The 25,503-nt window shown below is 43.7% G+C and overlaps 1 protein-coding gene across 3 annotated transcripts in view; it reads left to right on the top strand.

Moving 5' to 3' along the window:
• The first annotated feature begins 228 nt into the window (after positions 1 to 228).
• The window catches only part of PTPRA (protein tyrosine phosphatase receptor type A), a 108,644-nt gene continuing 83,369 nt past the window's right edge, over positions 229 to 25,503 (top strand). For 2 of the 3 annotated variants that reach the window (XM_032223954.1, XM_032223952.1), the window contains exon 1: positions 229 to 436. The gene's annotated coding sequence lies outside the window, so the exon portion shown is untranslated. Of the gene's footprint in view, positions 437 to 2,043; positions 2,063 to 25,503 lie in introns of those variants that run through there. The other variant, XM_032223953.1, reaches the window with a different exon arrangement.

Below are 25,503 nucleotides of genomic sequence, written 5' to 3'. Positions count from 1 at the left end.
GGGGGGGAAGGGGAGAGGGGGTGGGGGTGGGGATGGGCGGAGCGTGGCGTCCGGCCCCATCCAACCAGAGCCTCCCTCTCATCCGCCCAATCGCCGCGCGGCTTCCATGCGCCAGCGGGCGCGTGGGCCGGGGCTTCAGGGAGGGAGGGAGACGCCGCCGCTGTTGCTGCCGCCGCCGCCGCCGCCCGCGAGCGCCTGGTTGGGAAGCGCCGCCCGCCCGCCCGCGCTGGCCGTTGCTGCGGACCCTCCTCCCCCTCCTCCTTTCGGGCTGCTGGAAGCGCCTCCGCCGCCGCCCTCGCTCGTCGCCCCGTGCATGGAGCGGCACCGCGGTGGCGGCGAGGGCGGCGGGCAGGCTCGGCAGCCGCCGCTGGGGAAAGGGAGGTGCCGCCGCCGTCGCGCCCGGGACCGGAGGAGGAGGCTGTGAGCTCCGCCCGTCGTAAGTCCGAGTCATTTCCCCCCTCTTCCTTTTCTCTGCGGGGGGGGGAACGCCTCCCCAACCCCCCCTTAACCCCCCCCTCTCTCGTTTGCTCTTTTGCACCCCCTCCTTTCGGCGTGCAAGTCAGCCCCCTTTGAAGGTTGGAGCTGGAATCCATCTCCCATCATCCGCAGCACCCCCCTTACCCCCTCCCAGAAGGAACCCTTCAAACTCTCCTTTGAGCTTCTCTCTTTTTGGGGTGGTGGAATCCCCCCCCCTTTTCCCCCCTTTCCCCTCCCCAGTGCAAATTTCCTCATTATTACTATTATTTATTTATTATTAATATTATTATCTCTTGCATTCATGAAACAAGTCAACTGAACATTTAAAAATGTATCGCAAATATAGACTGGCGATTCCTATTATTAGTATTATTATCTCTTATTGGTGAAACATGAAACTCAGTCAACTGAACCTTTAATTGCAAATATAGATGATAATAATAATAATAATTATTATTATTATTATTATTATTATTATTATTATTATTATCTCTTATTTATGAAACATGAAACAGTCAACTGAATATTTAAAAATGTATCGCAAATATAGACTGGTGATTAGTATTATTATCTCTTATTCATGAAACATGAAACTCAGTCAACTGAACCTTTAATTGCAAATATAGATGGTTATTATTATTATTATTATTATTATTATTATTATTATTATTATTATCTCTTTTATTTATGAAACATGAAACAGTCAACTGAACATTTAAAAATGTATCGCAAAGATAGACTGGTGATTAGTATTATTATCTCTTATTCATGAAACATGAAACTCAGTCAACTGAACCTTTAATTGCAAATATAGATGGTTATTATTATTATTATTATTATTATTATTATTATTATTATCTCTTTTATTTATGAAACATGAAACAGTCAACTGAACATTTAAAAATGTATCGCAAAGATAGACTGGTGATTAGTATTATTATCTCTTATTCATGAAACCTGAAACTCAGTCAACTGAACCTTTAATTGCAAATATAGATGGTTATTATTATTATTATTATCATCTCTTTTATTCATGAAACATGAAACTATGTCAACTGAACATTTAAAAATGTTCGCAATTATCATAGACTGGTGCTTATGAATTATTCTTATTCTTATGTTGTTATTATTATTAGTAGTAATATTAGTAATATTAGTAATATTAGTATTATTAGTAATATTATTATTATTAGTAATATTAGTAATATTAGTAATATTAGTAATATTAGTAATACTAGTAATACTAGTAATACTAGTAATACTAGTAATACTAGTAATACTAGTAATATTAGTATTTTAATGGAAGGCAGATTACCTTCTTCCCTCCTCCTTTCCCAGTCCCCATCCTCCTGGGCTGCCCCCTTCCAAACTTGCTTTTAACCTAGTTATTGCCAGGAAACAAACCAGGTTTACGGGCTGCCCAGCCATGCAAGGCTCCGGAATCCACCTTTGCACCCCAGCCCCCAAAGCCTCCCCCCTCCCCTCCCCTGTTGCTGGGTGTTTTCCTGACCGTGGGTTACCTACGATGTCTCGATGGAAAAGTATTTCCGACTGCTTTTTCTTTCGATTTGGATCTGCCAAAGGGGTGGGTTGTTTTGGGAAGAGACGGGAGAGGCGGGGGGGGGGGGAATGGAATATTTTTCTGGAGAAGGTGGATTTTTTTTTTTTTTTTTTGGAGCTGCGTTGCTGACCCCTCCCAGAATCTGCAAGTTTGTCTGATGCGAGAAACATCCTTCCATGCCAAGATAAGGGAAAAGCACGTAATATCTATATGTATATTCTCCGATACAGGAAGCGCATGCATCATTTTTGGGGGAATCCGGGGGGGGGGGAAATCTATCTAACCGTGGTGGCTTAACAAGGCCCTTCTCTTCTTTTCCGGCGGTGAGGAAGTGAGCCCAGGGCTCTGGCCCAGCCCGCTTGGCATTCATACAGATGCTTTCCACCCTGTTTTTCCTTCTCTCCCTCCGGCCCAGCCGAGATGCAGGAAGGAATGAGAGCAGAGCCTGTTGCGAAAGGCGACTTTTCGAGGCCTTTCCCAAAAGGGGCATTTTGTGTGTCTGTGTCTGTGTGTCTGTGTGTGAATGCATGATGTGTACATGTGCATGTATGTATGTGTATACATCTATAAAGCCGAGGCGAAAGGAAAAGGAAATATTTGGGTGGGATTCAGAGGAGGTCTTCCCCCACTTTTGTCTTTGGTTGGCCTCCATCCATCCAAAGCGATGGATTGAGACCGGATGGTCACTTGTCTGAAATAGGGTCTCCTCCTTGAGTAGGGTGGGGGCTGGACTAGAAGGCCTCCAAAGGTCCCTTCCAGCTCTATTCTGATTCTGAGATTCAGCACAGGCAGTCCTTTGACTTAAATTACTATTCAAAGTGACAGAAGCACTGGAAAAAAACACAACCCCTGGACATTTTTTCACACTTACGACGGTTGTGACACCCCCCCGGGGGTCATGTGATCAAAATTCAGATGCTCAGCACCTGACTCATATTTATGACGGGTTTGGGAGGTCATGTGATCCCTTTTTGCGACCATACCAGAAGTGGGTTCTGGGCAGTATGGCCCGGTATGGGCATACCGGTGGCAGCTGGGAGAAGCGGCCACCGTACCTGAACGGTGGCTCGTTGGGCCCACCTGCGTTCCTTACCGCTTTTTGAGGGAAATCGGCCAATTGTGCACACAGCGTACGGCGCATGCACGACCTCCGCCGAGCAGCTGGGGCCTCGCAGGGCAGTGGCATGCGCAAGTGTGCGCAGTGTGCGTGGATGCCCGAGGTGGATGCCCGGCCCCATCGCAGCGTACCGGTTGCGACGGGATCCAGGACCCACCAATTGGACCGTACAACAAGCCCAGCCAATGGGGGGGAGAGGGATTCACTTAACAACCTTGTTATTAATTGAACAGCTGCAGTGAGATTCTCTTAACCACCGTGGCAAGAAAGGTTGTAAAACGGGGCACTTGACCATTTTCTAGCTTAGCCACAGAAATGTTGGGCTCGGTTATTGTCCTAATTCAAGGACTGCCTCTACAGAAATTAAAGCTTGATATACTTTTGGGAACAATTAGCGACATCAATTTTGGGCTCGATTGTGGTTATTAAGTCGAGACTTGCCTGTATTTAAGGGTGGATTTTGAGGGCTCCTTGATGGTTTCTCAATTTTGGCTGTTTTCTTGCAGACATTTCACGACCCACTACCATCAGAGCACTGATGATGTTCTCTAGTTGGGCCATGAAACGTCCGCAAGAAAACAGCCAAGCTCAGAGACCACCAAAGACCCCTGTGCTACAAATATTTTCATTTAAAGGTGGATTTTAGTAGGAGAGAACCCTCCTCCTGCAGTGTCCCTTTCCTCCCGGGGCTGAAAAAGTAGTTTGAAGGATGATTTTTCTTTCTTGCTGTGGATCCGAACTGTGACTTAAAATGTCAATGGGGCCGGGCCCTTCCTTATCTCCGGCCTGCATCGCGGGAAGTGCCTTGTAACTCAAACCCAGACTGTTTGACTCTTGAAGTCTCTACCCATTGTGTGCTCTGAACCACAGCAGGGATTTCAAACTTGATCCCCTGGAGAGAGGGATCGACTAGGAATCTCTCCCTGCTTTGGCTTCGTCCGTGGAGCAAAAGGGAAAGCTTCTGTGACCCTTTTAAGTCGGTTGCTACTGCGGAATAAGTAACATTTTGTTCTTCTGAAAAACCTTTAATGTTCTTTCCAAAGGCCCCACGGATTTTAAACTAATTATTTCCTTATAATTTGTGCAATCTTCCTCCTTTGGGAATTCATCCTTAGAACATCATAGGGTACCTAAAATGTTCCGGTGATGCATTTAAAAAAAGTCTGGATATAATGAAACCTCTTCATAATAGCAGGTCTCTCTTTCTCCTTACAGTCTGAAAAAATCATTGTTTTTAAGAATGTTCTGTCTTCAAGAAACTTCATGCAATATTGTTCGAGGAGATATGTCGGTCTATCTATCTATATCTATCTATCTCTATCTACCTATCTATTTATTATATCTATCTATTTCTATCTATCTGTCTATCTATTTATACCTATCTATCTCTATCTATCTATCTATCTATCTATCTATCTATCTATCTATCTATCTATCTATCTATCTATCTATCTCTATCTGTCTGTCTATTATCTATATCTATCTATCTATCTATCTATCTATCTATCTATCTATCTATCTATATCTATTTATATCTATCTATCTCTATCTCTCTCTCTATCTATCTATCTATCTATCTATCTATCTATATCTATTTATACCTATCTACCTATCTACCTACGTATCTATTTATCTATCTATTTATATCTATATCTATCTGTCTGTCTGTCTGTCTGTCTATTATCTATCTATCTATCTATCTCTATTTATATCTATCTCTATCTATCTATCTATATCTATTTATACCTATCTACCTACCTACCTATCTATTTATCTATTTATATCTATCTATCTATCTACCTACCTACCTACCTACCTATCTATTTATCTATTTCTATCTATCTATCTATCTATCTATCTATCTATCTATCTATCTATCTATCATCTATCTATCTTGTAATTCCTCTCAGATTTTGCTATTCCTATATTTCAAACTTGATTTCTCCATTAAGGTTAGCTTCTTCATATTTGTATTTAAATAGAATATAGAATACAGAATACAGAATATAGAATATAGAATATAGAATATAGAATAGAATTCTTTATTGGCCAAGTGTAATTGGACACACAAGGAATTTGTCTTTGGTACATAAAGAAAAATAAAATAGAATATGTTCATCAGGAATCATAAGATACAACACTGAGTGATGGTCATAGGTTACTAATAAGCAGTCAAATCATAGTGGGAAACAAATAAAACTATCAGTTTTAAAGATACAAGCAACATGGTTATAATCATAAGTGGGAAGAGGTAGGAACTAGGAAGGATGAGAAGAATAATAGTAATCGAGTCTTAGTAAATAATTTGACTGTTATGGGAATTAGTTGTTTAGCAGAGTGATGGCATTCGGGAAAGGGAATAATTATCTTATTTAGCCATGTTTTTCCATCTGTTGCAATCCTTTGAATTAGGGATTATAATACCTGTTGATGTTTATATGTTTGAGTGCGACACACACACACACACACCCATGCATATATTCCAATAAAGGAAGAATTATTAATTAGAGCGGAGGCTGGCAGGGCCTGGAAAATTGGGTTTGGAGGTATAGATAATTTTGAATTATTTGGAAATCGGAGCAGTGATCTGACAGTTTCAAGATTGAGTCAACGGTTCGGAGCTGGCTACAAAAACCTCGTGATCGTTTTGTTTTTTAAACAAGGTTTTTTATCTTTTCCATCTTTTCAAATGAGGAGGAAAAATTGAGTTGTTTCTTTTTGAACTTACTGTTGGACTGTTACTGTTGCAAAACTTTTAGCTCCAGTTGTGCAAAGAGAGCATGGCTACTGTGTTTATGTAGCTTGTTAAACAAGCAAAGGTATTGGATCAAACTCAACATTTCCTTGCAGTCTTTTTTTTTCAAATGCAACAGGATCGCTCTTGCTTGCCTACAAAGTTAAATTATTGAAAAGAAACACAAAGGTGCATTAAACACCACAGTGAAAAAAGTCATGGGGTTTCCAGATACCAATTACAGAACTGAGCCAATTTTTGAGTCAATTAATAATTAATCGACCGGAGGGGAGGGGGAGGATGGAAATACATGCTAACTCTGCAATCATTCCCAAGGATTGCAAACTGCTCCTTAAATGCAGCTAGTCCTCATGGCTTAGTGGGATCCGTCCTGAATTTAGCAGGATTGTACAACAAAATAGGGTAGCAGGATTTCCATGGCTTAAGTGAGGCGATCATTAAGTGAGGCGCGTCTGAATTTAAATCCTTTTTTTTTTGCTACGGTTGCTAAGCGAATCACGTGGTCGCTAAGAGAATCCAACTCCCCCCCCCGTTTTTGCTTGTCAGAAGCCAATTGGGAAGGTTGCAAATGGGGGGATCGCGGGGGCAACTAGCTTTGTGCCCAAGGAAGAACTAGAACTCCCAATCTCCTAGTTTGTAACCCCTTGCCTTTCACCACTGCACCGCGCTGTCTTTCCCTGCGTGATGTAATCATTGCAATGAAGGAATGCACTTTGAACTGGCAGACTTTCACCCGCAGATCCTAGGCTGGATTGCTAACATTGATTTTTAAAGCACAAATTACTGATGAATGACGTGATTCGCCTGCCAGCTAGCCAAAATTACCTTCAGAATCCAGGTGCCCAAAATGAGTCAATTCGCCCCATTCAGGACATCAACATATCATAGAATCCTAGAACTGGAAGAGACCTCGGGAGGTCTTCTAGTCCAACCCCCTGCCCAAGGCAGGAGTCCTTTTACCAGGCTGAACAAATTATTGTCCAATCTACTATTATACAATTGTATCACAGCGGCCAGTTGTTTCGCCGGATTTGGCATTGGTTACTAGTCGGGTCCCACCCAGGGGCCTAGGACGTCGTAACGTATTTTCGTAATATGCGTGCAGATCCAAGCAGTGCGGCTTTTTGCATTTGACTGATGGTGATTTTCTCTATTTTTAACTGTTTCAAATGTAATTCCAGTGCTTTTGGAATAGCACCGAGTGTGCCAATTACCACTGGAATTACCACTGCTGGTTTGTGCCATAGTCGTTGAATTTCGATTTTTAAGTCCTGGTATTTTGCAATTTTTTCATGTTCCTTCTCGCCAACCCTGCTATCACCTGGTATTGCGATGTCTGTGTGATGTCTGGTGTATTATGCGCCAGTATTTTGTCCGTTTGTATATGGAAATCCCACAAGATCTTGACCATCTGATTTTCGGTGATTTTTCCATGCTGATGTTCCCATCAGTTTGTTGCTGTTTTAATATTATAATTTTTGCACAAATTCCAATGGATCGTTTGTGCTACTGAATTGTGCCACAATTTATAATCAGTCTGCGCAATTTTTTTTACAGCAGCTGAGTATGTGATCAACAGTTTCATCAGTTATTATTATTATTATTATTATTATTATTATTATTATTTATCTATTTATTAAAATATGAACATCCCATCTTCCTTTAAACAGCGTGCCATCTGGGTACCAAGATCTCTGTGCAATAATAACCATCACAATTTACAACATCGTTCACATTAGTATTAATCCTCTAATCTTAAAATTATGGTCTATTAAACAGTTGAACATAGTAAAAAGCCTTTTCATTTTTCACTCTTAATGTATCTTCTAATGAAAATGTAATAATAATATTTAATATACCGTATTTTTCGGGCTGTAAGATGCGCCAGTGTATAAGACTCACCAAGATTTCAAAGAGGTAAGTAAGGGGAAAAAAAGTTTTTGTCCTCCCCGCCCCCCCCCCCCCCGCCCGGGAGCACTCTGCAGGCTTCAGCAGGGCTGGGAGGGAGGCAAAAATGCTCCTGTTTTTGCAGAAAACGGGCCATTTTTCACAAAAACGGGGGCATTTTTGCCTTCCTCCAGCCCTGTTGAAGCCTGCAGAGTACTGCTGGGGGGGAGACAAAAACGCCTCCGTTTTTGCGAAAAACAGCCTGTTTTCCACCTGTTTTTTTGCAAGAATGGGATGCAGAGATGGGGCTTCAGGAGGCCAAAATGGCTGTATTCAGTGTATAAAGCACACCAACATTTCCATGCCCTTTTAGGGGGGGGGAAAGGTGGGCCTTATACTCTGAAAAAATACAGTATTCCTATCATAATATTAACAATGATATCGTTTACATCTCTATCTTAACATATTTCCTACCCTTCTTTAAACTCCTCCTTTTATTTCCAATTTCCATTTTTATTCTCTAACTATTGATAAAACAATTCCCGTAGCATACAATATTCAGCTTGCTCTTTCTCCTTAATTGCCAGCGTTAATCTGTTTATTTCTGCACATTTCTAATATTTTCCTAATCATCTTCTCATCAGTAGGGATCTCTTCACTTTTTTCAATGTTGTGCAAATACAATTCTAGCGGTGGTTAATACGTGAATAATTAAATATGTGTTCTCTTTACTATAGGTAAAAATCCCCAACAGCAATATTTCTGGCATTAAATCAAGGTGCTGTTTTATCCTCTTCTCCAACCGTGTATGTATTTTTGTCCAGTATTTTTTTGCTTCTACACACGTCCACCACATATGATAATAAGACCCAGGGGTCGTCCAATCTTTTGAAGATCTCCAGCGATGGGGCGTCCCCCACTACAGTAGGCAAGCTGTTCCATTGACCATAGTTAGTCCTTGACTTACTTATAGAGCCGAGGTGGCGCAGTGGTTAGAGTGCAGCACTGCAGGCTATTTCAGCTGACTGCAGTTCAGCAGTTCGGCGGTTCAAATCTCACCGGCTCAAGGTTGACTCAGCCTTCCATCCTTTCGAGGTGGGTAAAATGAGGACCTGGATTGTTGGAGGCAATATGCTGACTCTGTAAACCGCTTAGAGAGGGATGAAAGCCCTATGAAGCGGTATATAAGCCTAACTGCTATTGCTATTGCTAACCACAGTTGAGCCCAAAATTTCTGCTGCTAAGCGAGATGTTAAACGGATTCCGCCTCATTTTGTGACTTTTGTTTGCCAGCATTGTTAAGTGAATCACTGCAATGGTTCAATTAGTAACATGGTCATTAAGTGAATCAGGCTTCCCCGCTTGTCGTAAGGTCGCAAAAGGGATCACAGCAACAGTCTGGGACATAGCAAGGGTCACAAATACGAAGCAGTTAACCAACCATCCGAATGCAAATCGCATGGGGGATGCTGCCACCGTCATCAGTGTGAAAAATGGTCGTGAGTCGCTTTTTTCATAGCCGTTTTAACTTCGTACGGTCGCTAAATGAACTGTTGTAAATTAAGGACTACCTGAATCTGTACCTCCAATGGATTCCTTCAAATCAAAGGGATCTTGGAGTCCTAGTGGAGAACCATTTAAATAGGAGCCAGCCGTGTGCAGCAGCTGCCAAAAAAGCCAACACAGTTCTAGGCTGCATCAACAGAGGGAGAGAATCAAGATCACGTGAAGGGTTAATACCACTTTATAAGGCCTTGGTGAGGCCACACTTGGAATATGGGCATTCAGTTTTGGTCTCCACGATGTAGAAAAGATGTGGAGACTCTGGAAAGAGTGCAGAGAAGAGCAACAAAGAGGATTAGGGGACTGGAGACTAAAACAGATGAAGGGTTGCAGGAACTTGGTATGTCTAGTTTAAGGAAAAGAAGGATCAGGGGAGACATGATAGCAGTCTTCCAATATCTAAGGGGCTGCCCCAAAGAAGAGGGAGTCAAACTATTTTCCAAGGCACCCGAGGGTAGAACAAGAAGCAATGGGTGGAAACTAATCAAGGAGAGAAGCAACTTAGAACTGAGGAGAAATTTCCTGACAGTTAGAACAATTAACCAGTGGAACAATTTGCCTCCAGAAGTTGTGAATGCCCCAATCCTGGAAGTCTTTAAGAAGATGTTGGATAGCCATTTGTCTGAAATGGTATAGGGATTCCTGCCTAGGCAGGGGGTTGGACTAGAAGACCTCCAAGGTCCCTTCCGACTCTGCTATTGGATTGTATTGTATTGTAAATCAGCATTAGGGAAGGAGGACTTTAAAAAACACCATTTTCACCTCTTCACCGATCTGTGCAAATAAATACTGTATTTTTCGGAGTATAAGATGCACCTCCCCCCCGCCCCCTAAAAGAGCGTGGAAATGTTGGCACATCTTATACACCGAATGCAGCCATTTCTGGCTTCCCGAAGCCTTGCCCCCACATCCCATTTTTGTAAAAAATGAGCCCTTTCTTGCAAAAACTGGGGGTCCCCCCCCCCTTCCCCAGTCCTGCTGAAGCCTGCAGAGTGCCTCTAGGGGGCTGGGGAAAGGCAAAAAAACTTTTTTTTCTTACTTACCTCTTCGAAACCTTGGTGCGTCTTATACACCGGTGCGTTTTATAATCTGAAAAATACGGTAGGTTTTGGGTCAAGGTGTTTTCGGGGAAGGATAAAATTGTCCCTGGATTCTCCAGAGACTTCTGCCCAAGGGGGAAAAAACTTAATAATCTTAGTCCTGGAGACATTTTATAGATTCAAAACTAGGTCTGACGTTTCTTCAGAGTCGTTGCGTTATGATTCCCCCCTCCCCCCCGAATGCTGCAGAGCGTCACATTCTCCAGACAGATGCTTTTTTGTAAGAATTGTGGGTCCTTGGTGCTCTCTGAGCTTGGCTGATTTCTTGCAGATGTTTCACGACCCAACTAGGTAACTTCATCAGTGCTAGAAGGAAGTGGGGCTTGCAGAGAGGAAGAGGAGGATGAAGGAGGGAGGTGGAGGAGGACTGTGGGGTCCTTGGTGCTCTCTGTGCTTGCTTGTTTCCTTCAAGACGTTTCATGACCCAACTAGGTAACATCATCAGTGCTAGAAGGAAGTGGGGAGTTGGGAGGAGGAAGATTTTATATCTTTCCTGCATTCCTTTAGAAGGGAAAAATGAGATGAATATTTTAGGGGTCTTTGGTGCTTTCTGTTTGTTTGTTTATTAGATTTATATGCCGCGCTTCTCCCAAAGGACTCAGAGCGGCGTAGAACATTAAAAAAAAAACATCTGCAAGAAATCAACACATATTACAAAAGTTAAAAAGAAAATTAGATAAGAGTATCGAAAAACAAACCCAATTAATCTTAACAAAACATTTTAAACATTAGATTAAAATTAACAGTTTAATCAATCATTTATTTTATTTTGTTCAGGCCAGGCCGGCTTGCTGGAAAAGCCAACTTGAGCTCACTTGTTTTCGTGCAGACGTTTCATGACCCAACTAGGTAACATCATCAGTGCTGTTAAGGAGAGTTGTTTGCTGTCAGTTTATATTCTGGGGTCTTGCGGGTTGAGGGCAGCCTTAGAGATCCCTTTGGTTGGGCTGTTTACCGATGGCTCTTTGGCAGTTTCTTGATTTGGGGGGGGGGGTAATTTACTTGATTGTTGGTCCGAAGTTAACCTTGGTCTGAGTGCGGATTCCTGGTGGAGAGTGGCTGGAGTCCTTTTGGGCTGCTTGATTGTCTCTTTGGCATCGTCTGTAGCTGTTGTTAACGTCTATGTGTCCGTCGATGGCCGATTTGTCCAAGGGCCAGGCTCCATTTTTGGGACTTAGCCCTTCGCCTAGGAGGGTCACATTTTCCCAATCCAAACTACGGTTAAATCTGTCTGTATGTTGTGGAATAGAAGAAGGTCCGTTGTCTCTTCTGACGGCCAGTTGGGGTTGATGGATGCCTTCTGCCACGCTTCTGCCTCTTTGTCCCACATAGTGACCGTTGCAGTTCTTACATTGTAGGTTGTAGTTGACCCCCGTTTTTTTCTTCTGGGGTTGCTGGTTTTTTGGGGGTTTGCTTAGGACAGAGATGGCTAAACCTTTCGGTGATGCCCAAAGCGCGTGCGCGCAAACCCCCCAAATGCAATCCAAGTGCCCCCCTCCCCCACGCATGCATGCGCATCCCCAGGTTGGTGCAGGAGGCCCAAAATGGGGCACGGGGATGCATGCATTTGTGCAAACCCCCCAAATGCAATGTAAGTGCCCCACACCCATGCACCCCCATGCATGCGTGCGTGTGTCCCCCGCATGTGCCCTCCCCCCGTGCATGCGTGGCAGAGACCCAAAGATCAGCTGGCCGGTGGGAGGCGTGCACACACGCGTCTTGGAGCTGGGCTGGGGCGATGGGTAGCATGCCACCTGTGGCACATGTGTCATAGGTTCCCCATCATGGGCTTAGGATGTTTGGGAGAGCTTTGTGGTGAGGAACGAGAGTTTCCTTTTTCTCTTGAACCCATCACCAATACAGGTAGTCCTCGACTTACAACAGTTCACTTCGTGACCGTTCAAAGTCACAACGGCACAGAAAAAAAGGCTTATGACCGTTTTTCACACTTACGACCTGTTGTTAAGTGAATCCAGCTTCCCCCTTGACTTTGCTTATCAGAAGGTTGCAACGGGGGATCGTGTGACACACACACCCACCCACACACACACACGGGACACTGCGACCGTCATAAATAGGAATCAGTTGCCAAGTGCTTGAATTGTGACCATGGGGATGCTGCAACGGCCATAAATGTGAAAAACGGTCGTAAGTCACTTTTTTCAGTGCCGTTGCAACTTTGAACGGTCACTAAGCGAACTGTTGTAAGTCGAAGACTACCTGTAATAGGAAAAAATAGGGGAGGAAAAGTGTAGAGAGGAAGGAAGGGAGGAAGGAGTTAGAGGGAGGGAGAAAAAAGAGAAAGAAAGGAGGGAGGGAAGAAAGAGAAAGGAAGAAGGAAAGGAAGGAAGGAGTTGGAGAAAGAAAAAGAAAGAAAGGGAGGGAAGAAAGAAAAAGAGAAAGGAAGAAGGAAAGAAGGGAAGGAAGGAAGGAGTTAGAGGAAGGGAGAAAAAAGAGAAAAAAAGGAGGGAGGGAAGAAAGGAAGAAGGAAAAGAAGGAAGGAGTTGGAGGGAGAAAGAAAAAGAAAGAAAGGGAGGGAAGAAAGAAAAAGAAAGGAAGAAGGAAAGAAGGGAAGGAAGGAAGGAGTTAGAGGAAGGGAGAAAAAAGAGAAAAAAAGGAGGGAGGGAAGAAAGGAAGAAGGAAAAGAAGGAAGGAGTTGGAGGGAGAAAGAAAAAGAAAGAAAGGGAGGGAAGAAAGAAAAAGAGAGGAAGAAGGAAAGAAGGGAAGGAAGGAAGGAGTTAGAGGAAGGGAGAAAAAAGAGAAAAAAAGGAGGGAGGGAAGAAAGGAAGAAGGAAAAGAAGGAAGGAGTTGGAGGGAGAAAGAAAAAGAAAGGGAGGGAAGAAAGAAAGAAAGAAAGAAAGAAAGAAAAAGAAAGAAGGAAAGAAGGGAAGGAAGGAGTTAGAGGAAGGGAGAAAAAAGAGAAAGAAAGGAGGGAGGGAAGAAAGAGAAAGGAAGAAAGAAAGGAAGGAAGGAGTTGGAGGGAGAAAGAAAAAGAGGGAGGAAAGAAAGAAAGAAAGAAAGAAAGAAAGAGAAAGGAAGAAGGAAAGAAGGGAAGGAAGGAAGGAGTTAGAGGAAGGGAGAAAAAAGAGAAAGAAAGGAGGGAGGGAAGAAAGAAAGGAAGAAGATAAGGAAGGAAGGAAGGAGTTGGAGGGAGAAAAAGAGAAAGAAAGAAAGGGGGGAAGAAAGAAAGAAAGGAAGGAGTTAGAGGAAGGAAGAAAAAAGAGAAAGAAAGGAGGGAGGGAAGAAAGAGTAAGGAAGAAGGAAAGGAAGGAAGAAGTTAGAGGAAGGGAGAAAGAAATGAAAGAAAGGAGGGAGGGGAGAAAGAAGGAAAGAAAGATAGAAAGAAAAGGCATTGACTCTGGACTCTCTTTGCTGCAGTATAATAAGAAGTAATATCAAACCTGAAATATTTACGTTTGCATAGTAATATAAACTAGGCGTTTCTATAACAGATCGATCTAATCAGTTAAACTCAAAATCAAAGTTTCATCCCCCCCCTTCCTCAAGCACAAAGTCCAGAAGTGGTTTCCAAGTAGAGCCAAAAGCACTTGTGTTAATTCTCACTCTTTCCAGTGTCGTCATAAGTCCAAATGTTTGCTAAATGAATGTTCGTAAGTCAAGGACCACCTGTACCAACCCAGGAACTGAGCGTTCTGACAAGCATCATTGTTGCAGTCTGGCTTAGATGGGAAATTGTGACACTTTCTCTGATGTAATCAAGATGCCAACATTGATAAAATGACACAGGCGTTGCAACTTCACATCGTGAAGAATCGCAGCTGTTTGGACTTCACACAGAGCCAAAAATATTTAAAGGAAACGATGCTAATGTGTAATTTGCAGCCGTAACTAAAATTTAGGACACCGCACATCCAATTGTACGTTTCAAGGCACCCCAAGTCGGCATACGCTGACGCAATGTCTACGTGCCACAAGTAAACACAGCATTGTTGTGTAAACGTGAACAGGTTTGCTACAGCTGGCGTGCCCCGTTGCTGACGGATTCAAATTAAGAAAGCGGTGAATATGATGGGCAGAAAAGTTTGGGCCCTCTCGTAATGAATACTTTGTGGTTTCTCCTTCGGCAAAAAACAACTTCTATCTGTCAGCCGAGGATTTTTATTCTTGCTTCCCACCCCCCTCCCTCTTTCTTACAGAAGTTTTCTAGTTCAGAAATATTCTTGCCAGCACTGCGTGTTGGAGAGCTCCCCAAATGATATTCAATAATTTTGAAGCCCAAGGATTGTGAAGACCATTCGAAAACTTTTCTCTCTCTCTCTCTCTCTCTTTTTGCATTCTTTACTATAAGAACTTGGTGGTTGATTTGGATTTTCGAGTTGTTGAAAGGTGTACTCTCTTTTCAGCTTTACACCTTGAGTGAGCGTGGGATTTAGGGCATGGAGACACACAGAAATTTCTGATAGAACCATCCAGAAACTGGTCAACAACGGGATTTATATGACTTGCTAAAATGTTTAGGTAAAGGTTCCCCTCGCACATATGTGCTAGTCCTTCCTGACTCCAGGGGGCGGTGCTCATCCCCATTTCAAAGCTGAAGAGCCAGCGCTGTCCGAAGACGTCTCCGTGGTCATGTGGCCGGCATAACTCAACGCCCGAAGGCGCACGGAACGCTGTTACTTCCCACTAAAGGTGGTCCCTATTTTTCTACTTGCATTTTTATGTGCTTTCGAACTGCTAGGTTGGCAGAAGCTGGGACAAGCAACGGGAGCTCACTCCGTTACGTGGCGCTAGGGATTTGAACTACTGAACTGCCAACCTTTCTGATCGACAAGCTCAGGTTCTTAGCCACTGAGCCATCCATTCATCCATCCATCCTAAATTCCGGACCATCAATCCATAATTCCAGGTCTTCCTTCTATCCATCATCCATTCCTTCATACATACATACATACATACATACTTCCAGGCCATTCATCCATCCAAAATTCCAGGCCTGCCTTCCTTCCTTCCTTCCTTCCTTCCTTCCTTCCTTCCTTCCTTCCATCCATCCATCCACCCACCCACCCACCCATCCATCCTTCCTTCCTTTCAGTATTTTGCTCATTTCCCACACTATTTTTTTTTACAGAGCTGCTGGCTTGTAACCCCCGAGAGTAAGATTTCTAAAGAGGAACATGATGCTTTGGGCCACTTTTCCCAAGTACAACGTCCTGGTTTGCACACACACACCCTTTCCTCCCCTCCCTCCCCTGAAGTCACGGGGTGGGGGGGGGCAAGTTTGTTAAACACCCTGCCCTCATTTGTTGTGAAAACCCCTGTGAGTTTCCTTTCCTTTTATTATTATTATTTTTTTGGTGGTCATGGGATTTCCAGAAGAGGAACAGATAATGCAAAGGGATCACTCAGACCACAGGACTTGCTAGAAACTGCCATGCTTAGCGTGATTAAACAGCCCAGCGAAATTCAACTGCATGGGTTCCCCCCCCCCTGCTTGTATAGAGAGAAGCTTTCTAGAAGGTGAAATGCCACGGACAAGCATTTTGTCTTCAGTTGCAGAAGAACTGGGATGTCAGCCACCCTTCTGACAACCGAAGAAAGATAAAAAGATTTAAAAATGATAGCTGCTCTGATTCATAATATAACTCAATATCTGGTCTTCAGCCGGCTAGAGAAAGGAGCCAGGGTTTTTATCTTCGGTTCTGGGTCTTAAGAAAAGATCTGGTTTTTATTCGAACAATATTTTTCTTTCCCTTTCATTTGGAAAACCAACTCCCCCAGAATCGTTTCTGCGTACAATTAAGCCTGCCAAGATGACCAAGAGCTTTATCTGACTCAGTCCAATCAACGAGAGGATAAGGTCATCCCATCCTGGCTACTCCTCCCCCACTATGAGAAGAGGCGTATCAGGTAAGTACCGGCGCCCTTTTTCCTGGGCTCCAAGATCACCGCAGATGGGGACGGGGACGGCAGCCAAGAAATTCAAAGACACTTCCTCTTGGGGAGGAAAGCGATGGCAAATCTAGACAGCTTATTAAAAAGCAGAGACATCGATCACCCTGCCAACAAAAGTGCATATAGTCAAGGCGATGGTTTCCCCAGTTGCAATGGATGGCAGTGAAGGTTGGACCATAAGGAAGGCTGAGTGCCAAAGAATGGAGGCCTTTGAACTCTGGTGCTGGAGAAGACTCCTGCATTGAGTCCCTTGGACTGCAAGGCCATCCAACCGGTCAGTCCTAGAGGAGGTCAATCCTGACTGCTCTTTAGAAGGCCAGATCCTGAAGAGGAAACTCAAGTGCTTTGGCCACCTAATGAGAAGGAAGAAGGACTCCCTGGAGAAGAACCTCATGCTGGGAACGACGGAGGGCAGAAGAAGAAGAAGGGGACGGCAGAGAACGAGGTGGTTGGATGGACTAGCACATATGTGCGAGGGGAACCTTTACCATTACTATTCAAAAGTGTGTCTTTGTGTAATAAATTGGAGAATTATCATTTGTATATGTATATATTTGAACTAGACTGTGGTGTTTCTCTGAGTCATCTATATATACATATATAAAAACATGTATGTGTGTATGTTTCAGCATAACTCTGGAATGCCATTTCAACCAAACTTGGTACACAGATGACTTACTCTCTGGAAACAAATACAATGGAGGTAAGACACCACTCAGGGTGTCTGTGTGTGTTTGTCTGTGTGTGTGTGTGTGTGTGTGTGTTTGTGTGTTCCAGCATAACTGCTACTGAAACAGAAAGGAATGAATCATATCTATAGTGTCAAATCACAGTACTTTTGACAGTGACAGCGGGCATTAGAGTGATAGTGTTAGGATACAGCCTGTTGTGCCTTAAGATGGCGCCTACTGTACAGCACAGTAGAATTGCCGTGGGAACGGCTTCACAGTACTCCCGCAAGGGGGCAGCATGCATCATCGAAATTTCATTTTAATGTATGCTGATCCGTGTACATTCAAAGTGAGAATATAGTTATCCTAAGTTCTGGAAGATCAGCTTCTGATTACAAATTGAATCCGGGAAATTTTCTGCAGTGGGAAGTTTGCACTATGGCACTCATGCCTAAAGTTTGTTTGCTGGCCACTCAAATGGTGCGTCCTTTTTCCTCTCCGGGTTTAATTCAAGTTGATTTTTTTAAATGCAGGGTGGAACCCTATCCAGGTGTGTTTCCCCCCCCCTCCCTTACATGCTAATATTAGCCTGTAATGCTCTTCGTTTATTTGGGGATAATGTCATATATCCAACGTGTGATGTATACATAATAATGTCATGTATAGAAATGCTTAGCCTCATTGATGGGAGATCAGACAATTCTCACTTTGCTCAACAAGTGCCTGGTTTTATGCCCTCTCTGGCCTTTGAACCTGAGCTTGTATTCTGATTGGTTGTCAGACTCCCATGGGTCCATGCCGGGTGTGAGTCCACATTTGGTTGAGCATCGCTTCCTCCCAGGTGCCCTGTGGTGAGATGAGTAAAGGGCGAACACCGTCATGCCTTAATCCCGTCGCCCTGGAGCTGAATGGGGGTGGGGATCTTTGTTATGTAGAATAGATCGCCTCGGGGCCCTTTAATGGCCCATTGACAAAGGTGGGGGCGGCTGAGTTTCTACTTCTCCTTTTAGGGGAAATATTCCGCCTTTTCAACATTTTCCTAAAATATTTCATTTCCCTAGGAGAGAGGGGTGGGTTTTAACTTCCAACAAAGCCATGGTTAAAAATAAATTCTGTCCGGAGCAAAAATACACTTCACCGCCATTTCTCTTAGCAACGAACATTTGGGGCGCAGTGGTGCTCATAAGTGGAGGACTACCCGTGTTTGTGGATGTGTTGGAAGAAACGTCCATCTGGGTTCCAAGTGGAGGAAAAAAGACCCTGGAAACACGGAGGCTGCTTGGAAAGGTGGTTAATGGTGGACAGGACCACATGCCTTGAAGATGTTGGTTGAAGAAGGGAAAAAAAGGGCAGAGATGCCGAGAGTGCCTGGGTTTTATAGCCTCTCTGGCCTTTTGAATTTGAGCCTGTATTCTGATTGGTTGTCAGACTCCCTTGGGGCCATGCGGGGGGCAACTCTGTAGGCTGTCCTGAGTCCCAAGCTTGGTTGACTCTTGCTGGTGATGATGTAATGAAAGGGCTTTGGGCAATTCCTATTATGGCTCTGCCTGAAGGAGGTAGACCTTTGTTATGTAGAGTAGAACCGACCCAGGCCTTAATGGCCCATTGACAAAGGGTGTGTGTGTGTGAGTTTCTGCCTCCTTTTTAGGGGAAATACTCTGTGCCCTTTTAATTTTTTCCTAAAATATCTTCATTTTTCTAGGAGAGGGGTGGGTTGCCAGAGAGGAAAACGAGATTTTGAAACTCCTTTATCCCTTCGTTGTTATCTTGATATCTTGTACCGTTTCAATACAGGGACCGCTTTGCATTAATTGAAGATTGGCATTCAATTCTTTGGATGACTTTGAGGGTTGAAAATAGAGAGGAAGGAAGCATTCTATCAATAAGTAAAGATAAAAGTTCCCCTCGCACATGCACGCTAGTCATCCCCGACTCTAGGGGGCGGTGCTCACCTCAGTTCCAAAGCCGAAGAGCCAGCGCTGTCTCCGTGGTCATGTGACCTTCCCACCAAAGGTGGTCCCTATTTTTCTACTTGCATTTTTTACATGCTTTCGAACTGCTCGGTTGGCAGAAGCTGGGACAAGTCACGGGAGCTCACTCCGTTATGCGGCGCTCGGGATTCGAACCGCCGAACTGCCGAACTTTCTGATCGACAAGCTCAGCCACTGAGCCACCGTGTTCCCTATTGAATCCCATACGGAATACAATTTAGGAAGTCCACGTAAAGTGTTTTTGTGTTCTTCACCTTTCAAAGTTGACCACAATTTAGGGGGGGGGGGGAAGAAACTCCGAAAATTACATCGACGGTCTCTCTTGTATGATGAAGTTTTCCATCTTAATAAGCTGATTATGCGTTTCTTTAATCCAATTTCTGTAGCCAACCATCTCATTGGAGGATCGTGGACGCCTTAACCGTCCCAAAACCCGGCTACGGTAGGAAAACAATAGAAACCGGATAAATTGTTCCTTACTTATAAAGATACTTATTTTTTTACTTGTTTACTTATTTTGACCTCTGTTAGTTAATTGCATCCAATTGGTTTCTAACCCCTTTAAGCTTAGACTCTGCTGTGGAATTCCTCTGGAAAGGGTGTGGGTGAGGCCTCAGGGGAAGGGAATGTGGATTTCGGAAAGAGGGAACAAATGTCAGTTTATATAAGAGGCAGGAGTCTGTTCACCCCACTCCCAAAATGGGTGGGGTTTTGCTTGTTAGCAAAAGTTAAACTGCCCTGGGATTTCTTCTTTCTTTCTTTTCTTTCTTTCTTTCTTTCTTTCTTTCTTTCTTTCTTTCTCTTTCTTTCTTTTCTTTCTTTTTCTTTCTTTCTTCCCACCCTCTCTTTCTCTCTTTTTCTTGCTTTTGCTGTGTAACAAAAGTTAAGCTTCCCTGGGATTTCTTCTTTCTTTCTTTCTTTCTTTCTTTCTTCTTTCTTTCTTTCTTTCTTTCTTCCCACCCTCCTCTTCTTTTCTCTCTTTTTCATTCTCCCTCCCTGTAACTCTTCTTTCTTCTCTTCCTTCCTCTTTTTCTTCTCCCTCCCTCTAACTCTCTCTCCTTCCCTTCTTCCTTCCTTTCTTCCTTCTTTTTCTTTCTCCTCCTTCTCCCTCTCTCTCTCTCCTCCCTCCTTCCTCCCTTCTTTCTTTCCTTCTTCCTTTTTTCTTCTTTCTTCTCTCCCTCCCTCCTTCCCTTCCTTTTTCTTTCTCCCTCCTTCTCCCTCTCTCTCTCCTCCCTCCCTCCCTCCTCCTTCTTTCTTTCCTTCTTCATTTTTTCTTTCTTTCTTCTCTCCCTCCCTCCTTCCCTTCCCTTTTTCTTTCTCCCTCCTTCTCCCTCTCTCTCTCCTCCCTCCCTCCTCCCTCTTTCTTTCCTTCTTCATTTTCTTTCTCCCACCTCTCCCTCTCTCCTCCCTCCTCCCTCCTCCCTCCTTTCTTCCCTTCATTTTTTCTTTCTTTCCCTCCCTCCCTCCTTCCCTTCCTCTTTTTCTTTCTCCCACCCTCTAACTCTCTCTCTCCTTCCTCTTTCTTTCTTTCTTTTTCTTTCTTTCTTCCTCCCTCTAACTCTCTCTCCTCCCTCCCTTTCTCTCTCTCTCTCTCTTTCTCTCTCTCTCTCTCTTTAATAAAAAATGGAAAAGCAGCTGCATGAATCATACTTGTACTGTGGAAATAAGTTACGGCCCTGTTTTGTTTTTTTCCTGATTTTATTTGGAATCTAAACCCAGAGAAGAAAAAATGCTAAAAGATTAGGAATTGCCTTCTTCCAAAGAAAGCAACTCAGGTAAAGATTCAGATTACTACAGGTAATCCTTGGCTTACAACGGTTCATTTAGTGACTGTTTAGTGAAGTTAACAACAGCACTGGAAGACGTGACTGATGACCGTTTTCCACGCTTACAACCCATGCTCATCTCCGTTCAAAGCCGAAGAGCCAGCGCTGTCCGAAGACGTCTCCGTGGTCATGTGGCCGGCATGACTCAACTCCCAAAGGCGCACGGAAGGCTGTTTCCTTCCCACCAAAGGTGGTTCCTATTTTTCTACTTGCATTTTTTACCTGCTTTCGAACTGCTAGGTTGGCAGAAGCTGGGACAAGTCACGGGAGCTCATTCCTTAGACGGCCCTAGGGATTCGAACCTGCCGAACTGCCGACCTTTCTTATCGAGAAGCTCAGCGTCTTAGCCCCTGAGCCACCGCGTCCCCTGACTCCTGAAATAGGTGTTGCAAAAATAAACGAAAAAGGCCAGTCCAATTTTAGTCAGTATCAATTAAGAGCATTGTTTCCAACTCCGAGAAATAAATGCTTAATTTTATTCTGCATCCATCCAACCAACCCCAACTTGATTAGAATGTCCAGTTCTGGGAATTGCATTTTTTAAAGGGAGGTTTCAGGAACCGGGATGTTTAGAGAACAGAAACCGGGGGACGAACGGAGGATTAGAAATCTAATTTTTACGAGGGAATGAAGTTTATTTAGGCTTAAGAAGAGCCAGGGAAATAGGACAGGAGGTTTCCAATCTTAGGAGAAAGTCACATCCAAGGAAGGAAACGGGTCAGCTAAATATTAATCACAACCTAACAGGAAGAAATGTTTGTGATTGGACAGCCCAGGGCTGTGGTGCGTGCTTTTTATATATATATATATTTGCTGAGTGTGCCCAAACAGACTCACAAACTCACAAAGAGGCGGGGTGTCGACAGCCATCAAACGATGGGGCTGCAAATTGGACGGAATCCGGAGTGCTGAACTGCGCCTTTCAACGCTCTTGATTTCTTTGGCAGGGAGTCCTCGACTTCCGGCCGTTTCGTATAGTGGCCGTTCGAGGTTTCGGTGGCACATAAAAAGGAAAGGAAGGAAGGAATTAGGAAAGAGGGAAGACGAGAGGGACGGCGGGAGAGGGAAGGAAGGAGGAATTAGGAAAGAAGAGAGGGAGAGCAGGAAGGAAGGAAGGAAGGAAGGAAGGAAGGAAGGAAGGAAAATAGACTTATAACTGAATAATGTGCTTTTTAAAACCTGGAACCTTGCAAAGATGGGTGGAAACTAATCAAAGAGAGAAGCAACCTAGAACTAAGGAGAAATTTCCTGACAGTTAGAACAATTAATCAGTGGAACAACTTGCCTCCAGAAGTTGTGAATGCCCCAACACTGGAGGTCTTTAAGAAGATGTTGGATAGCCATTTGTCTGAAGTGGGGTAGGGTTTCTTGCCTAGGCAGGGGGTTGGACTAGAAGACCTCCAAGGTCCCTTCCAACTGTGTCATTCTGTTATACTCTATTACACACTTTTGTCTGTCTGTCTGTCTATCTTTATCTATCTATCTATCTATCTATCTATCTATCTATCTATCTATCTATACTTATATCTATCTCTGTCTTATCTATCTATCTATCTTTATATCTATATCTATATCTATCTATCTATCTATCTATCTATCTATCTATCTATCTATCTATCATCTATCTCTCTCTCTCTCTCTCTCTCTCTCTCTCTCTCTCTCTCTATCTATCTATCTATCTATCTATCTATCTATCTATCTATCTAGGGTTTCCTGCCTGAGCAGGGGGTTGGACTAGAAGACCTCCAATGTCCCTTTCCAACTCTGTCATTCTATTCCAAAACCACTTTTGAACAATATTCTCTTGTTTATTCTCCAGGGTCCCAAACTGGAAAAAAAACTAGAAAATATCCCCAAATATACCTATAATGCAGATCTAACTTGGTTTACCTAACCTCATTCCCCCCCCCCCCCCCAAAGTGACCTACAGCTTGTCTTTTTTTTCTAAGAGCGGAAAAGTGAAATGCTTATAGAGGAGGATATCGAGTGTGCTGTACAAGAATTAGTATTAATTGTTGGGTTTAGTTTCGGTTATTACATGGGGTAGAAGAATTTCCATCACTAATCAAGCAAAGTGGTGGTTTAAATGAGTTTTCTCCCTGATTTTACGATGCTTTTTTTTTTTTGGACACCGTCGTTAATCAAATAATTCCCCTTGTTAAATGAATCACGCGGTCATTAAGGAAACCGCAAGTTTCCCCTTCTCTTGCCCTACGTAAGCTCAGATGAAATGCGAATTTTTGGACTGGAAGGTGAATTTAGCCTAGTGATGGCAAATCTTTTTGGCACCGAGTGCTTAAACCGGAATGTGTGTACATGCGCCCCCCCCCCCCACCCAGCCAGCTGGTCTTTGGTCAAATCAAAGACCAGCTGGCCAGCACCCGCATGCCTGGTTTTTTTGGCCGTTTTTTCAGGATGAAACCAGAAGAGCAGCTGTTGATGGTGTGCGTGCCCCCCAACGAGAGCTCTGCATGCCACATCTGGCACATGTGGCATAGGTTTGCCATCACAGATTTAGCCCAAGAGCTGGCTAGAGACTTTCCCCACCCCCCTGTCTATGCAAAGCTGTTCTGAATTTTCGGAGGAGCCCTTCACCCCATCTGTGAAATATCACAGCTAATTATTCGTTTTTGGAAGGGGAAAAAAAAAGAAGACTCCTGTTGAAAGTGTAAGAGAAATTGTAGGCTGACATCCCCAGGGTTACTTAACAAACTGCTTGTCCTGGATAATTATATGGCATAATTATGGCATAATTGTCCTGGAGCTTGGAAGTGTATTTGTTCATTGGTCTCTGCACCCCGCCGCCTTGCCACAAGGCAAACCTTAAGATCGGATTAAGAAATCCAGGAATGGAGCGATTGCCGTCGTCCTTGAAGCGCGAGTCTGTCCTGGGTGAAAGGAAATGCAAAAAAAAAGTGGGGGGGGGGGGGAGAGAAACTTCTTTCGTAGAAAAATTAAGGGTCTTTAGCATCGAAGCATTCAATATGGCTGATTTGCAACCGGGAAGCGGTTTAATTTAATTTATACTTAAGGTATTCAAGGTTAAGTCCTAGACTTACAAAAACAGCTGAGCCCAAAACTTTAGTTGCTAAGCAGAAGACTGGACTCGTGTGTTGAAAGCACCTGCACGTACAGGTGTATGCCATACCCGTTCGTGAAAACGGGCCCGTTTTTTTTGGAGGTTTGCAGAGTGCAACAAAACCTTTTTTCCCCCTCTTTTGGAAAAGCTCTTAACTGATTGATGAGAATGACATGATCAGTGCTGTGCCAGCAGAAAACGCCTACCTATCTAACTGTATTTCTATCTCTATTTCTCTCTATCCCTTTACCTACCTACCTACACACACTCTCTCCCTCCCTACTGTTTTTCTCTATCTCTCTCCATTTCTCTCTCTCTATCCCTTTATCTACCTACCTAACTACTCTCTCTCCCCCTACCTATCTACTGTATTTCTCTCTATCTCTATTTCTCTCTCTCTATCCCTTTATCTATCTACCTACACACACTCTCTCCCTACCTACTGTATTTCTCTATCTCTCTCCATTTCTCTCTCTCTCTAGCCCTTTATCTACCTACCTAACTACTCTCTCTCCCACTACCTATCTACTGTATTTCTCTCTTTCTATTTCTTTCTCTCTATCCCTCTACCTACCTACTTTTTAAAAAGAAAAATGCCTCTTCAGAACCTTGGTGCGTCTTATACTCTGAAAAATACGGTAGTTCTATTAATGTGTGTTTGCTGCCTTTTCAATCTGCTTTTCGTCTGGGACAAACGCATGCGCTCTTTTAATATTTCTAGTTCCGGTGGCCTCCTTCGGCCCTGAGAAATCTCTCCCTACCTACCTACACCCACACTTTCCCTCCCTCCCTCCCTACTGTATTTCTCTCTCTCTCTCTAGTTCTCTCTCTCTCCCTTTACCTACCTACCTAACTACTCTCTCCCTACCTATCTACTGCAGTTCTCTCTATCTCTTTCTATTTCTCTCTCTCTGTCCCTCTACCTACCAATTTACCTACACACTCGTTCTCTATCCCTCTACCTACCTACCAGCCAACAGTTCTGGCTGTTCCGGCAGGCCTGGGGCTGTTGAAATATTCAGCCCCACTTTAATTGTGAATGTTGTTGTATTTTAAATTTTGTAGTGTCTTATTTATTCCCCCTCCCCTTTTATTGTAAGCCGCCCGGAGTCCTTCGGGAGTGGGCGGCATACAAAACCAATAAACTAACTAAACTAACTAACTACCAACTTTTTAAAAAAATTTGCCTCTTTAAAACCTTGGTGCGTCTTATACTCCAGTGCGTCTTATACTCTGAAAAATATGGTAGTTCTATTAATCGGTGTTTGCTGCCTTTTCAATCTGCTTTTCGTCTGGGACCTAACGCATGCGCTTTTTTAGTATTTACTAGTTCCGGTGGCCTCCTTCGGCCCTGAGAAATTTGGGGCATAAAAATTGGAATTTTCCCAGGAAGCGAACTTCGAGCCCACCCACCCCCTCTCTCCCTATAACTTGTTGAGCCGTATAATTAGTTTCCCCCCACCTCCCACTGCCCCGGCTGTGCAAAGTTGGTGGATTCCAACTGGGATCTGTTCTCTGGTGCCGGATTTGACCTTCCGGCTAACAATCTCGTTGCGCTTCTTG

The sequence above is a fragment of the Thamnophis elegans genome, chromosome 9 (genome assembly GCF_009769535.1).
Source record: "Thamnophis elegans isolate rThaEle1 chromosome 9, rThaEle1.pri, whole genome shotgun sequence".
Lineage (NCBI taxonomy): Eukaryota > Metazoa > Chordata > Lepidosauria > Squamata > Colubridae > Thamnophis > Thamnophis elegans.
Note: the sequence above shows the minus strand (reverse complement) of the source record. Positions and strands in the feature narration are given on the sequence as shown.